Raw genomic sequence first — 12,481 nt, forward strand, 5'->3', positions numbered from 1 at the left:
TCTGTTGGCAATGCTTGTTTGCCAAACACTGTAATGAAAACCCTTCTTTGTGCACATATCACATTTGAGGAGAAGTTGAAAAGTTTTATTTAAGTGCTTCCTCTGTAATGTCTTAATAAGGGAGTAAACTATGTGGCAACCCTGACAACCTAAAAATCAAAAGGAGAAAAGGACATCTGGAAGAAATGGGTAAACAAAGAAATACTTCATCTAGACCATTTTTTTAAAATGTGGTTTCCTGCTCTCATTTTCATGACTCAACCAAAACTAATTTGCACAATAACCAATACTGAAATCTATGGGTAAAAATTCCTAGCTGTAACTGGAATGAGATTAAAGTTTAACAGACACTCTATAGCTATCACACACTGACTAGGGGAGGGGGGAGGGATGATGACATAAAAGACAGAACCAGACTCAAATTGAAATACAGAAAATTCAATTTAAATGTAGGGAAAAACTTTATTACTGTAAGTGATCAACACTGGAACAGATTTTGCAGGGGGGCTGTGGAGTCTCCCTATTTGGAGATATTCAAACCCCAACTGGACATGATCCTGGGAAGTCTGCTTTGAGCAGGGAGTTGGGCTAGATGCTCTCGAGAGGTGTCTTCCAACCTGAACTGTTCTGTGATTCTGTGAAAGGATTTTCTATTTTTAAAGACTGGAGGAGGAATCCTTCTTTTATGTAATAGATTACTAACTTGGAACTGAGTAGCTAGTCTGGGTTACCTCCTTTGTCCAAAAGAATTGTAAAGTATACTCTCCCACTATTCTTTATAGTGCTCCCACTCTCTTCTACTGATATTTCGCTTTCCTAAATGATTAAATATGTAATTGGGACTTAAACCCAGGTCTGCTATTTCCAAAACAGCTTGTTAACCACCTTGCTGTTGGATAATTTGGGATTGTTCCATTATATGTGATGAAATGAGGAATACTTCCTATGTGCATATCACACCTAACTGTGCATGAGGTGAGTGAGCCTTCAGCTGGGAAGTGGCATAGCTGAGTCCTAGTGTTAGTCTGAAGGTTTAATTATTTGTCCAAAATGAACTATATCTTCACATAGCACGTAATTAAGTTGTGGGACTCTCTGTTGTGGGATTTTGCTAAGGGTTGGCAGCTACTGGAAATAATAATGGAAAAAAGCTGCCATGGAGATCAGTAAATACAGAGATTCCACCTTTGACTCAGGCATTCTGGAAGTCACAAGCTGGTTTAGAGTATTTGTGGGAAACATTGTTATATGCTTTCCGTTCTACCCTAAACATCTGATATTTGCCACTGCTGGAGCACAGGATACAGAGCTAGATGGACCTTTATCTAGTGTGTTAGAGTTCCCTGAATACTCTTAGCACCAGCACTGATAGGAAAGGATGTGGAAGAACATCCTAGTGCTAGTGTCCTGCAAGAAGAGATGAGATCTGAACCCTGTCAGAGGCCTATCTGTTCAGCTGTTGGATAAAATGGAGCAGCACATATTTTCGGTAACTGGGCTCCACAACTTTGTTTTCATTCAAAGCTACCTGGTATAATAGAACCAAATTCATTAACAGACTAGAGGGGAGTGAAACTAGGCTTACCTTTGTGTGTGCACGCATATAGTTTCAATCAAGAAGCCACATTTATATGTCACAGGTCAACTTCTGAATGACCTTAGATACAATTTAGTTTCCCTAGTTTCTGTAATCAAGATAGTAACAACTTCTTCATTTCTTGTGACATAAAGTACTTCTGATAAAAGCACTTCTGTTATTAAAATTACTTTTAATAGACATTAAATAATTTAAATATAAATTAATTTACACTAGCTGAGAATCTAGTACCAATGTTATCTGGAAACTGAGTTCCACTGTGTGCTTGAATGTGCGGTGCTGGGTGTGTGCCTAGGTCTGCGATGCTGTAAATGCCATTGTGTGAATGAGAGCAGAACAGGAACCCAATGTTTATGGTCAGGGGAATTCGAAGGACTGAAGAATCAGTAAAAACTGTGCCAATTTTACCACTGAAGATTACAGCCCAAAACGTGTCCAAACCCTAGTAATATTTCTGGATTGGAAGGTTTAGATTTATGGAGTCTGGTTTTCAGCCTGGACCTGAACTTCCTTCATGCTTAAATTGTATGGAAATTTCCTGTTCATTAAATTGTTCTTAGTCCTTCATAGTCAGCTCACAATGGAATTGTGATGTGTAGATGTTCTTTCAGATAGCAAATAGTGAGAGAGTGTATTTCCGTCATTTTATTTATTAATTACATTGATCTCAATTCAGAAAAATGTTGCTTTAGGACAGCGCAGATGGAAGGAGAATAGCAGAAGAGGGCTTTGTGACTGTGGGAAAGAAAATGAAACTCTTTTGGGAGTTGTCTCCATTTTTTAAAAAATCTTGAAGAGATTGAAAGAGAGCAAATGGTCTGAAGTGGAAAAAGACTTTTAGACCCAGGATCCTCCTAATGCATAATCTGAATGTCATGAAGTTATGCCTACTGAGAGTCAAGTAGGACACACTAAAAACTATAAATGGGCAACGTCAGCTTTTCAGGTTAGTGAAAAAGTTTGAATGAATTCAGTGACCTGAAAGAACTTTCATGCTATTCATGAGTTGGAGCTCTGTGGACTGACAGAGCCCAATCTGCGCTAGCTGTAAGCAGGAGTAACCAGTAAGAGGTGGATGATTTGAAGCTCTTTGTTGTTTTTTTTCAGACCTTGATGATTAGGGATGTCCTCTTCCACTGTTCTTTTCTGCTATGTGATACACACATAGTAACGTTAAGCAACAAAACGGGATTGAGATCTCTCTTGAATCTAATACTGAAACTTCTACTGGAATGAATCATCATCTTGGCTTTGGCCACCCCAGAGTTTTCAATAATATAAATCACTGGGAGGTGTCTATAAAACCTAGAGATCAGACTGTAAAATTGTTTTTGAAATTGCTGAATAGTCATTTAGATACATCAAGAGTCCTCAAAAGTCCATGAGTTTCTAGGAAATAACCAGCAATTAATACAAATCATGGTCCCACACTATGATCGTGAATTACTTAAAATAGACTTCAGTGATTTTTAAATAATCTATTTCCTCTGTTGGCACCAGGATATTATGTATGAAGGTCCTTGGGTCTAAAGAAAATGGACCATGTGAGGCCCTCTGAAGAAAACTTACAGTTTTTACTTTTACTCTGGTGGGCCTGTATACTACCAAGTGGTAGCTGAATGGAGAGCGAGTCTTTAAGAAAAAAAATAACCCCTTCCAATGAAGCTCATTCTTACTGTGTTTCCTGGTATCCATTACGCATTCGTACTAGATCACCTACAATTTCTGTCATTGTATAAGGGTGGCAGCTCATTTGTTCTGCTCTCTGAATTGACATTTAAAGAATTGTTGTCATGCTGGCTCAGAGCAAGGATCCATCTAGGTCAGTATTCTATCTGAGGCTTTTCTTATAGAAAGGATAGCCAGAACTTAATGTAAAACAGAATGTAGGTATACCATGTATTTATACGTGTGACCTAGACAGAAGCTAGATTTTTCCCTAATGATTCTTAACTTGCCTTTTAACAACTGCTGCTTAGTCAAATAATATTTTCAGAGAGCTCTTCCTCAGACTCCAAGATGTCTTTCCTGAGGGTTATTGGCTTATTTAGAGTTGATTACTGTGTGTATACAGATATAAGGGTTTTTTCCCCTGCACCTTTACTTATGAACACTGAATTCAGTCTGCCTATAGAAATTCATTACTATGAACTCTTTCCCCAGTTCTTTATATTAACTTTAAATTATAATGAATAGTTTTGTATCTTCTACAGACTTTGTCTTGTCACTGTTCAACTGCTTTTATAGAGCGCTTTTATGGATATGTTGAATACTACAGGTCTCAGGAGAAACCCTTAGGGAGGTATGCTGGAAACCTCAGTAATGTGGAAACCTTTCTCTAATTAAAACTCATCACTGGTCTGATGCTTTGCTTCATCTCTTTCTAATCACAAGAGAATATTCATCTTAGCCTGTGTCAGCTTCACTTCTTAAAGAGATTTTAGTGAGTGACTTTGTTGAGAGATTTCGAGAAATCAGACTGCTTTGTCAAACTCTAATTTATATAGCTGTTAATAGTGAGTTTTGTTGGTCTCTTGCAAATTTTCTCTGTTTTATTCCATACTTTAAAAAACCTTTGTAGGGGTGTTGTTAAAGAAGACTTTACCAAAGAAAAAATAAGAATGCACAATAACGATGCCATTGCTAAACAATGTTCTTTATTTTCTATTTCTGTAGTGATCTCCTCTATTTATTGGAGTCATCATTTTGAATTCATCAGCAGCTGGTCTGTTGCTGAAAGGCTCAGAATATTTCCTCTGATTGCCTTCCTGTGAGTATGATCAAAGTAGTTACCTCACATTTCCTTGCCTGTGGAATTCAGAAGGTTCTTCTATATTGGGTTGTTTTGTATTGAGGCTTTTATATTGGATTTTTTTTTTTTCCTCCTGTTTGCTTGCTTGCTTCTTTGGGGTTTGAACCAAATCCCTCTGAAAATCAGTGAATAGCCCTGCAGTCAGACCCTTGACTTCTATTCCTCTGGGATAATGGTCACCAGAGATTACTATCTCCAGAACTGATAGTAGATTTAAAGGATTTTATCTTGAATTTTATTTTCAAATCAAAACCTTTGAATTTTACCTTAATCATTTTGTGGGTGTATGACCATTTTTTAACAACTATATTTTTCTGCTGGATTTCAGCAAATTTTTTTGCTTGCAGTGGGAGTCTTAAATTATATTTCCTTATGTGAAGATCATGTTACTGTCCTGTTGTGTCTTCTGTTCTTTTCAGAGCAAGCAGGCTCTGAGGAGTCTCTTGAGAGTCCAAGTAACTGTGTTCACTGATTATTTACAACTTGTAAGACAGACATTTTTTACAAACATTGTTCTTTCGCCGTCAGAACAGGTGAAGGCTCACAAACCATTTAAAGGAAGTGTTTATAATGTGTGTAAGCTTCAGCCTCTGAATATATGGAAATTCCAGACTGGAGACAAACTGAGGACTAGCTCTAAGTTTAAGTAGTGCCTATGAGAGCTAACTGATGGGGTCAGAAATACTGCACCAGGGTCAAGGCAACTCCCATATATGCCATCATCTTCAGTTAATTCAGGGTACAGCAAGCTGATTACTCTCACTGATGAGTGACCATGTTCTCTGTGTGCCTGGACCTCCCATACACCTCTGCTCCATTGAGGAGGAGACAGACGTGGCAGAAGGTTGAACACTGGTTGCATCGCCTTTCATCTCCAGCAGCCTTACCCCATCAGGAATGTTGGGTCTGGGCCCGTTTTAGCTGGTTTTATCATCATCTCTGGGAAAGTGAATTTAAATTTGTCTACACTTTTGAGAAGGTTTGTGCAAGGGCTGAACGGGCTGATAATTGTTGCAGGTGGTTCTCTGCCCTGATTGCTGTTTTGGAGTTCTGCATTAACTTTGAGCCTTCATGTCTGGCTTCAGTCCTAAATACTCCCCCAAAATCTGGGATTTCCAGTTTGTAGAAAATGTTGATATTCCAAAATTAGGATTTCCTTCTGATTCAGAACAAGCCTATATGTTCTAATATCTCCCATGAAGCACTTTTTCTAGTGAGATAACTGAATATAAGTTCCCATGTGCTTCCTTGGGCAGTGCATTTATGAAGTACCTAAATTCCTTAAAAATTTGACCCAAGGAGAGGGAGGCCATACTATCCAAAAGCACATGGGATCAGAAATGCAAGTGCTCTCCTTCTCTGCTTGGGATAGGATATTCAAAGAGAGCAGTGACTGCCCTCCAGAGGTTTTTCTGTCAGCCCAGCAACTGGAGTTGTATTTGTAGATATGTCTGACCTTGCAGACTGTGGTGTTGACAGAAGACACTTCAGTCCCTCAAAACTGAGACTGTGCCTCAGTGTATTTCTTAGTTGGTGCCTTATTTTGATGTATAAATTGTATCTGAAAATCTGTCCTTCAGAGACTCATTCATCTATTTCAAGTGTTGTATACAGGGCGAGTATCATCTGTCTCATGCTGAAGTCCCCATGGTGCTTGCACAGCACTTGTGAAAGTGGTGAAAGAATTTTGTTAGGAAAAAGGAAAGGCAAAATCTAATACCTTCCACAGTTAGCCTCCTCTTTCACATAGTAAAGCTGGTGGAATAGGAGGATGGTCTTTAGGGACATGAATTAAAATACCATGGAAAAGGTCATTAATTGCCTTTGGAAAATCATTGAAACAAATGGTGTGGACCAATACACTCATTTGGAAAGGAAAAAACAAGCATTAACTCCGTAAAGTACTGGAAACAAGGCACATCTCTCTGAGTACAAAAAGCAGTAATATAGTTTAGTATTGTCGTGACAGTCCTGTAACTCTTAGTCCTTGAATACAGCCAAATTGAACTTTGGAAGACAATCTGAGCCATCCTTATATAAATTACTTTTAAAAGTAAGTGATACCCTATAAGGCTAAGGTTGAAAGTCACTGGCCTAGTGGTGATTGTTTTTTATCTTCCTTGGAAACGTACATTTTGTTAAAAGTCAAACTTTGCAATTAGGAAACACTTTGTAAGAAGGGTTTTGATAAGTTTTAAATATTCAAGAATTTCTGTAGAGTCTCTGAAAATGTTTTTCTATGGCTTTATTGTGATGAATTAAACTAAGATGAGCGTAGTGTCTTCCTTCTCTCGTCTGTCGTCTCTGTTGCTTGGAAAAGGAGGTGCAGCACTCAATCTTGCCTGAGTTTCCATGTAGTTTCTGGGACTTCAGGTGACCTCTACAAGCAGCTGGGGCACTTTTTGGTAAAGTTCTTTTGTGAGAGATGAGAACCTGGTGGGTTTTGTGTTATGCTGCATTCCTGAAGAGGTGTTAAAGACAACTGTTTGGAGTTTTGTTTAGTTTAGTATCTGGGGATCAAGCTTGGGAAGTACTAATGTGTTCTTTCTGATGCAATTCACAATCCCATGAAAATGTGATGGCTGCCTTTGGCTGCCAAGACCAATTGGTGGGTGTCATTTGCTAGAAAAGTCTTACTGCTTATAAGAAATTTGGAGCGAACAGTCAGCTGAAACAAAGAAAACCAGAGAATCATTTAGATATAGAAAGTTATGCTTCATTTAAGGGTGAAGCAAAACAAGTAAACCTTCTGTGACTCATCCAAAATTTTGGATGACGAACATTTTTTATTTTCCAGGAATTATACCACCTAGGAATTGTAAAACTGACACACTAAGTAGTTGAAGAGAAATCTGCTTCTAATAAACCATGCCTTGCCAGACAGAGGTTTAAGAACTTTTTTTTTTTTTTAAATAAAATCTGAACAAGCACAAGGATCATATGTAGGGGCAGAGCCACTGCTGTGTTTGGAGTGAAGGGAGTGGAGTTGATTATCTGCATCTTCCCAGTAGGTAGAGAGCAGTTATAGCTCGCTGGAGAGGATGTGGCAGGATCATGCTGCGCTTTGGCTCTGTTTGCTGGCAAGGAGTCCATCAGAGAGCAGTGCCAAGCACAGCTTAGGCACAGCAGAAGCTGTATCTTACTATCTTCTGTGCAATATTAACCTTCTAAGGCAGGAAATGCATGCATTGAGGGAGAGATAGGCTGGGAGCTGGGATTCTTCAGTCTTCATTGCCAACTGCTCTTTTTCATCTCCATCACAATAAGCTCTCCTGTCACTTTAAAACTGCATTACTGATACTGCTGCTTTGACCTTCCCAGGGATGTTGTTCATTTGGTGTATGTAAGTTTACTGAGCAAAACCGATGTCTTTCTGACAAATGGGGCCAATTATTCAGAACCCTGATAATCATTATACTGTGCAACATTAATTTTTTATTTTTTTTTAAATTCCCTACTTTCCAGGATGTTGTGGGATTTCCCTTTCTTGCATTTCAGTGATGCTTTCAGATCGGGAGATGAAGGAGCCTTGGTCAAATACTTCTAGATCATCTGGAAGTGGGAAATAGCTGAAATCTCAAAAGAATGTCGTCTCCAGCTCATGTTGTAGACTCAGGTGCTGTGGAGGGTAGCTTCAGAAGCACACCAGCACTGTTAGATGTTTTTCTGAACTGTGAGCTTGAACTCCCAGTCTCTGGAAGTTCACCAATGCCTGTTTTCCAAGAAGAGCTTAATCTTTGTGGCTCTTTCTCACACAAGCACTGCGGGTTTGGAGCTGTTAAGTCTTTGGCCTGACACTCACTTTCACTAAAGTCCCTTTATGCAGTTCAGGCATTCTTCTTCGGGTATCTTAAAATGAAAGTAGATGACATTTAATAGCAGAAATGAGAAACAGGTCCCTTTTTTTAGAAAAAAAAAAAAAGTTCAGTTGTTCTTCCCTAAATTGTTGAGTGCTGACCTTGAAAAAGCCCTTAAAGTTCCTGCAGCAGACTGAATTTTTTTTTAGGAGAACAGATACCCCAAACTGCAAGAGATTACCTGAGACAAGTAAGTTATAGGGGTTTTTTTTCTTTTTCTTTTTAAGAGAAAATTCTTTTCCACTCTGTTTGGTACCCATATGCCTGTCTTAAAGCACTATTTATTTGTCACAGAACTTCAAAATTGTTGGTGTAATTTTCTTGTCCTTCTTCCGGATTTTTTTTTTTTTTAATGTACTGGTTTTAAACATTTTCATATATTCTGGTCATATAAAGATTCAATTTGTATTTAATATTTTTTTTTTATTTATCTGGGAGGCAGTGTTTAAATGTGTTTTGAGAAGGGGGAGGCAAGAAAAGCTGTCATCCATCAACTGGTATTAAGTCCAACTTCGAAAGTTTGATACAAACTGAATCTGACTGTTAGTGCAGACATGATATAAATTAGCTGTGACTTTATGTTACCAGCTGTTTCTCTGACAGGGTAAAAGGGCACATAACTAGAATAGCATCTTTTGTTGAAAGCAGTGTTTCCCTTTGTTAAATGTGGGAGCCTCAGGCAAAAAATCGTAGTCCTTGGTTATGTGACATGTGCAGTGTGCAACATGTTCATGGAGCTCGGAGGGCTTTTTACTGATGTTTTTCAAATACAGGGTTATCTTAAGTGTTCTATTTTTGCTAGTTTTATCACTGAAAAACAAATCTCTGTCATGTTTTTGCCTTGTGTTAAAACTAAGGATAATCTAAGTGCTATTTTCCTTACAAGTACAAAGAAAATACTGAACAGCAAAACCTGAGAAAAGTCTGCCAAAAAGAAACCACAAATCTCAAAGTTCTGGTTTTGTTGTTGTTTGGGTGTTTTTTTTTTTCTTACCAGAGTTTTCAGGGTTTTTTATTCCATACAAACTAAGTCTACATAGTCTTTAACAAACTAACAATCAGTGTTAACTAAGTAAAATTTATTGAGACAGCAGAGTAGTCCTGACACAAACACAGGTATACCAGAGACAGCTCTCTGCAGTCACATCTTGGGTCTTACATTTCTGGTGCTAGGTGGCTGTGGGCAACTTCCCTACCCATCCAATGCCTGAGGGAGGAGGGAGCCAGGAGCCTAGGGGATGGAAACACAGAGTTGATGCACCCGAGGAGCTTTATGTAGAAGCAGTCGGGGGGTTCCCTTGTTACCAGAGCTCATAAAGCCTACTCGTAAACAGAAATGGCTCTGAGCAAAGCCATTTGTGTGACTACATCACTGTACATCTGTGTCCTCACTGTGTATCTGTATGACCTTAACATATCCCCTGACTACGTCAGGCAACATAAAGTTGTCTGTAGCATGTAACTAAACTGAAATAATGTGATTTATTAAGCAGTCAAATTAATCTTACTTCTGCCACTTGACTAAGAGCCAGTAAGATTTCAAAATTTATTACCACAGGTAACATACTCCATTTGAATCAATCAGGAAAGGGTGAATATCAAGAATGGAGTTTTGTTATTAGTTGTGCATAACTAGGAGTACTACGAGGAACAACATTTAGGCTAGAACTAAGAGAAACAATTTAGGCTGAATATCTTATAAACTTTCTTAGATTAATGGTTATCAGAGCTAAAGCTAAACTGAAAAAGAAAGCATCTTGAAAGGAGGTACCTTTCAGAACTGGATTTTTTTTTAAGAGGCCATGCAGTAACTTTAGGACTGTGAAGTGTGAAAGTCATTGCTCCTTCCAAATTTTAAGTAGTACTCCACAAAGGAAGGATGCCACTGCTAAGGTGAAGAAGGTAGGAAGTTTCTCTGCAAAGCATAACTTCTGTTTCAGACAGGTGGAAGTTAGAACAACTTGATGATATTTTGGCCATGTCAGAAATTATAACATGAGTCCTGCATGCCTTTCTCCATTGAGGAGAGAAGCTTCTATGTAAGTCATTATGTGAGATGGTAGAGCAGACAGACCCAAACACTACTGAAAATGAAGAAAAGAAAACATAAGTGAACACAGAATTGTAGCAGGTGTATGAGTGAAAGGGTAGAGTTAAGAGTGCTGAAAAATAGTAACTTCTACTTATAAACCTCTTGGAGTAAATTTAAAAAATAAATACATTTTGAAAGGAAAATTTAGGATGTAATAGCTGTTGTGTGTTTCCTGCATTGCTGGCGATAATATGAAGAACAAAATAGAAAATTCTGAGTACTAATAAATGTCTTGGCCATTTCTGTTGCAAACATGCAATTTTACTATCTAGCATCTGTTTCTGAAATTATGTGAAGTATTTATTTTAAATGTTTTACCATTATGGTCTAAGTGACTAGAAAACATCTTGTTTTCATGAGTGTGTAGAGAGGTATGGCAACAAAGGTCCGTACATGACATTCAAAGAATAAAACCCAACCACGAAGTTCTATATTCTGAATTGACTTTTTTGTTGATGTAAAAGTCCTCTTGGCCAGCATTCTGGTTATAGTTATATCCCTGCAAACCTGGAGTATCTCCAATGAGAGCTTAATGTATCCCTTCCATTCATGTAACCAGGATGAATATGGGAGCACAGGGCTGGCTATAGGTGCAATCAAAGTAAAAATGTGCAGGAGATGCTGGAGAATGTGTTTATTCCTAATATGCAGTAACCATTAAAAGGAAAAAGAACACATGGAAAACTTAAACCAGTAGCATTGTAGCAAGCAAATGATATGCTATCAAATGTATGGTAGCTGCAGAAGCCATCATCACAGTTTAATTTTACAGCCATGATGTCAGAACCATCATAGCCTTTTGCAATATCATATTCAGAACATCTCATAATAACTTCAATAAGAGATGCTAGACCTCCAGTCCCAGAATGTAAATTAATTTTTTCAGTCTCTGAAAATACATTAGTAATGAAAATGACATTTTTCTCATTTTGTATTCTGAACTGTTGAGTTGTATTGTTCTGAATTTTAATCAAACTTCCATCTTCCTCTCCAAGATGGTTATATTCTGTGGTGAAACGTTGTTGGATCCTTTGGGTATTTGGGAGAGAGCAGACAATATATTGTTCTTGGCTGGTCCAGCTACCTCCCATCCTCTGAAGGGAGAGGAATTTGCACAGCGACTGAGTTACAGTTGAATACTGGGGGGACTATTTCAAGAACTTAAGGAGTCCTGAGACTGCTGGAAACCTCTCTTCATCCATGTGGCAGACAGGAGGGTATTCCTCCTGTTGAGTTGCTTCAGGATTTATGGTTTATAAGGAAAGTCCCTTTAAGTGCCCTCTGTTTTGTAGATACTAATAATACAAAATGACTCACTGTGTTGCCCCTCTGGCTGGTTCACTACAATCCTCGTATTCCTTTGTGTTTCAACCTGATTAACTCATAAGAGTCAGCAACTATTTACTTTTTATGGTTATTTAGTACCACATTCTGACTTGTCTCTGTGGATGACTCTGCAGGCAAAACCTCTATTCTCTATGAGTAAAAAGGGCAAAATTTCACCTTGAGAGTAAACATTAGGGACTTAATTCTGCCAGACAGTGTCACACTGAACATTAGGTTAGTCCTTATATCATTGTGTTGATGATATGGGTTCTTTTTCCCTCTTTTCATTTCTTTCCATATCTTCCTTCCAATTTTCTTTATTCTTTTACTTCCTTTCACCCAGCCCAAAGCAAGATCTCTAAGCAGTGATCTTGTTCAAAGTATGGAAGCCAGCTCCAAAACCAACCTGATCTAAGCTTGCTTCAGTTTTAAAACGTTGCTTGAGGGAAGCCAGAATCCCTTTACTTAAATGGCTTAATTTTCAAGCAGTATGAATCATGCAGCAACTGCACAAGCTCTGGCTAGAATATATTGTACATATGTTTGTTCTTTAGGCAGGACGAAGAGAATACAAAACTGGAGGTCATTTGAGTTACAACTACTTTGGGGGATTTTCTTTTTCCTTTTTTTTTTTTTTAAACATTCCTCCTAACAAATGCAGTTTAAATGGGTTTGTATATATGGCGTGGAATTGGAAAGGCCCAAACTAACCAGGCTTTACACAATGTGGCCTTCTTCCAAATTAATCTAAAATATTTTAATCCCTCTGGAGTTTCTTTATCCTCTGCATCTGTGCT

At 38.2% G+C, this 12,481-nt stretch overlaps 1 protein-coding gene across 7 annotated transcripts in view; it reads left to right on the top strand.

The window, feature by feature from the left end:
• The window catches only part of CALD1 (caldesmon 1), a 200,606-nt gene that overhangs the window by 79,110 nt on the left and 109,015 nt on the right, over positions 1-12,481 (top strand). For 6 of the 7 annotated variants that reach the window (XR_012633385.1, XR_012633386.1, XM_074902189.1 and 3 more), the window contains exon 2: positions 4,274-4,367. The exons of the other annotated variant lie outside the window; for it this stretch is intronic. The gene's annotated coding sequence lies outside the window, so the exon portion shown is untranslated. The remainder of the gene's footprint in view (positions 1-4,273; positions 4,368-12,481) is intronic. 7 annotated transcript variants of the gene reach the window in all.

This window comes from Athene noctua, chromosome 3, assembly GCF_965140245.1.
Source record: "Athene noctua chromosome 3, bAthNoc1.hap1.1, whole genome shotgun sequence".
In the NCBI taxonomy this organism is placed as follows: Eukaryota; Metazoa; Chordata; class Aves; order Strigiformes; family Strigidae; genus Athene; species Athene noctua.